Genomic DNA, 4,241 nt, shown 5'->3' with positions numbered 1-4,241 from the left:
TTAGTGCAACATTTTCTGCACTTTCATGTTTCCTGTTGGTGATTTAACTGTTTCAAATGACCCCCATGTGTAGTGCTGAAGTGCAATCTAGTTTTTAAAGGTCGAGAAGGCTGTGATGTGCTATACTGAGAAAATTTGTATGCTAAATAAGCCTCATTCAGGCATGAGTTATAGTGCAGTTGGCTGTGAGTTCCAGTGTTAATGAATCGCCTGTATGTGTTAAATACGTGTCTTTAGACAGAAACACACATAAAACAAGGTTGACGAAATGTGACCAGAGCTTGCAGAAACCTAACTCTGTATTTCCCTTAGGAGCAGTGTGGTTCAGTATTCACTAATTTGCTGTTTATGGTGACTTTTTAGACTATAACTACCATGAATAGCAATAATTAATTGTATTTCATTCTTACCAGAACAGTGGAAACACTGCACAAAATAACTCATCAGTTTTTTGTTGTTTGTATTTTTCTCAATACCTTTACTTTGAAACATGAGGGAAAAAATCTTGTAGGTATATGCATTATAAAGACAGACATTATCACATGTGTAATGATGAGTGGGGAAAAGAAGGAGGAGGGACACAGGCTAGAATGGGGCTAATGAATTTATTTATTTAGCAATATTTAATTAATTTATTAGCAATATGCAATTGCAAAAGACAAAGGCAATGAATAGAATGTGCTAATGACAGAAAGTAAAGGTGGTTAAGACTAAACTATATACATTGATACCAATGTCATGTCAAAGGAGTACACATATTTACAAGTTTAAGAGATCCCAACACATGTTTACTATTGATCAAAAATCACTTGGCTAAATACACAAATAACATCAGTAAGGAGTATCCAAAAGCAGTAATAAGCTCTGCAGGATAGTAACTATTACAGTAGATGCCAAAAGCTCACCAAACTGGGGGAGAACAGCACTGGAAAAGTCATAAATCAAAACCTTGCCAGGTCTGTAGCTGAGAGAAACTCAGGCGTCTTCTACAGCGCTGCTTGTTAGTTCCCAAGAATGCTGCTGCTGTTGGTGTTGTTGTTGGCATTGTTGTTCTTGTTGTTCTTAGAAGTCAAGGCACCTTCTGATGTTATAAGCTGCAAGCTGCATATAAGTTTTCAAGGTGTTAACAATCTGAAGAATGTTGCTATTGTTGTCGTTGCTGTTGTTGTTGTTAGAAGTTAGGACATCTTCTGATGTTGTAAGCTGCAAGCTGTATACAAGTTTTCTAGATGCTAACAAGTTCTCAAGAAGGCTAACCATGGGAACAACACTGAAGAGGCCCGGAACCAGCCAGACCTCACCAGGTTCATGGCTGGAAGTCATGACATCCCCAGGTATTATAAGTTGCATGTTGCTGGAAGTCTTCAAAATGTTAGAAAGATGAGAAATCACCAATGACAAAATGACCAAATGATGAAATAATAATTATTATACTATTGCCAACAGAGGTCTGTCTTATACATTTTCTCAGATGTACCTTCGAGCCAACTTTCTTGTTCCTGCCGACTCCTCCGGGAATAGACAGTTCCAGGAGGGTCCGGCAGTTACTGATATGAATGCTGCCCATCTGGCCAAAGGGCCAATTCATGCAGACAAGCAATATCTACTGTTTTGGGGACCATCAGCCCAAGGTCTTCTAAAGCCTGGCAACTTGCCTGTCATGTCGTCCTGATATAACTTAGCTACTTCTTCACTCCATCTGCTGATGTGGGCGAAATAGACAGAACAAAGAGGGAATTCTCTCAACTTCCGATGAAGAATTTCTTTAACCCTAATCTAACTATCACCTTGCAACACGGACAGAACAACAAACATTATCTCATATCTCTCGTACTCGAGAGAATGAGACCAAATAGAAAACCTCATCTCATGTCTCCCTTGCTCGAGAGAATGAGACCAAAGGGGGACAGAAATCAACCTCATCCCATATTTCCCCTGCTCGGGAGAATGAGACCCAGAAAGCAACATCATCTCATATCTCCCCTGCTCAGGAGAATGAGACCAAGAGGGAATTTACTCAACCACTGATCACAGCACAGAAATTACCTCACATGCAGGAACAGATAAAAGCTAATAGACAAAAGCTCACATCAACCAATGAAGGCAAATATTCTTCAACATCTTCCCTACAACAGGTAAAAGCGAAGACAATCTATCCAGAAAGCTTTAATGCCTGTCAGCTTGAAGATGAAGTTCCAAGTATGACATGTTGAAAGGAATGGTAATTAGTATTCTTCTCCTTCTTCCTTACCCTCTCTTTCAACAGAATCCACACCAACCTCCTCATAATCCTTCTCAAGAGCAACCATGTCTTCCCGGGCCTCAGAAAACTCTCCTTCCTCCATGCCCTCACCCACATACCAGTGAACAAAGGCATGGTTGGCATACATCAGGTCAAAGTTGTGGTCCAGGCATGCCCAGGCCTCAGCAACAGCTGTGGTGTTGCTCAGCATGCACACAGCTCACTGTACTTTGGCCAGGTCTCTACCAGGTACCACAGTGGGAGGCTGGTAATTAATGCCAACTTTGAAGCCAGTGGGGCACCAGTCCACAAACTGGATGCTGCGCTTGGTCTTGATGGTGGCAATGGCAGCATTGACATCTTTGGGAACCACGTCACCAGGGTACAACAGGCAGCAAGCCATGTATTTACTGTTGTGAGGGTCACATTTCACCATCTGGTTGGCTGGCTCAAAGCACACATTGGTGATCTCTGCTACAGAAAACTGCTCATGGTAGACTTTCTCAGCAGAGATGACAGGGGTATATGTGGTCAGAGGGAAGTGGATGCGGGATCGGGCACCAGGTTGGTCTGGAATTCGGTCAAGTCAACATTTGGGGCTCCATCAAATCTGAGGGAAGCAGTGATGGAAGACAACCTGGCTAATAAGGCAGTTAAGGTTAGTGTCGGTTGGGTGCTCAATATCAAGGTTTCGACGACGGATGTCGTAGATGACCTCATTGTCAACCATGAAGGTACAATCAGAGTGCTCCAGGGTGGTGTGGGTGGTGAGGATGGAGTTTTAGGGCTCAACTACAGCTGTGGAAACCTAGGGGGCTGGGTAAATGGAGAACTCCAGTTTGGATTTCTTGCCATAATAGACAGAGAGATGTTCCATCAGCAGGGAGGTGAACCCAGAACCAGTTCCCCCGCCAAAGCTGTGGAAAACCAGGAAGCCCTGAAGACCTGTGCATTGGTTGGCCAGCTTATAAATTCAGTCCAAGACAAGGTCAGTGATCTCCTTGCCAGTGGTGTAATGCCCCCAGGCGTAGTTATTGGCAACATCTTCCTTGCCTGTGGTGAGCTGCTCGGGATGGAAGAGCTGGCGGTAGGTGCCAGTGCGAACTTCATCATTGACTGTGGGTTCCAGGTCTACAAATACTGCTCTGGGCACATGCTTGCTAGCACCTGTCTCACTGAAGAAGATGTTGAAGGAGTCATCTCCTCCTCCAATGTCTTGTCATTTGGCATCTGGTCATCAGACTGGATGCCATGTTCCAGGCGGTAGAGCTCCCAGCAGGCACTGCCGATATGGACACCAGCCTGGCCAATGTGGAAGGAGATGCACTTATCCACGTCTATGGGTTAGCAGGCGCAGGTAACAGGAGTAGACACTGGATTCCAGTTATTGTCCCCGACAAGGTAGGACTTGAGATAAGTAAGGCACTCATAACTTACCAGTTTTTATTCCTGTGGTTAGGATTTATAATAAGAAATATATACTTGCTCTTTGTCCTTGTTTCTGATACAGAGCTTCTAAAAACCTTGGAATTTCCTAAGTGATGAGAGTGACAAAGATACCTTTTGTTATGTTAATGGTGACATTTGGATCATACCTAAGGATAAGGGCCAAGAGAACCAACCATGTGAGTAGAGGGCTGCAAATTTCAGTCCCACCCCTGCCCACCTCCAAAGAGGGAAGAGGGGCTGGAGGTTTAATCTATTGTCAATAGCCAATTATTTAATCAATCATGCTTATGTAATGAAGTCTCCATAAAATCCAAAAAGACGGAGTTGGGAAAGAACTCCCGGGTTGGTAAACCAGAGTGCTTTCACTATGAGGACAGAAGCTCCTTTGGGACCCTGCCCAATGTGTCTCTTCATCTGGCTGTTATTTCATATCCTTTAATAGCCTTTGCAATAAATTGGTAATCTAGTGAATAAGTGGGTTTCCTGAGTCCTGTAACTGCGCTAGCAAATTAATCAAACCCAAGGAGGGGGTCCTGAGAATCTCTGATTT

The 4,241-nt window shown here is 43.5% G+C and overlaps 1 pseudogene across 1 annotated transcript; it reads right to left on the bottom strand.

Annotated features, from left to right (window-relative positions):
• Positions 1-2,225: 2,225 nt before the first annotated feature.
• On the bottom strand, positions 2,226-3,562 carry LOC308487584 (tubulin alpha-1B chain-like; annotated as a pseudogene). The gene has a single exon. The product of its transcript is annotated as a tubulin alpha-1B chain-like (transcript).
• Positions 3,563-4,241: the final 679 nt, after the last annotated feature.

This window comes from Rhinolophus hipposideros (genome assembly GCF_964194185.1).
Source record: "Rhinolophus hipposideros genome assembly, chromosome: 19".
NCBI classification, from domain to species: Eukaryota; Metazoa; Chordata; class Mammalia; order Chiroptera; family Rhinolophidae; genus Rhinolophus; species Rhinolophus hipposideros.
This window is presented reverse-complemented; position numbering and strand designations above follow the sequence as displayed.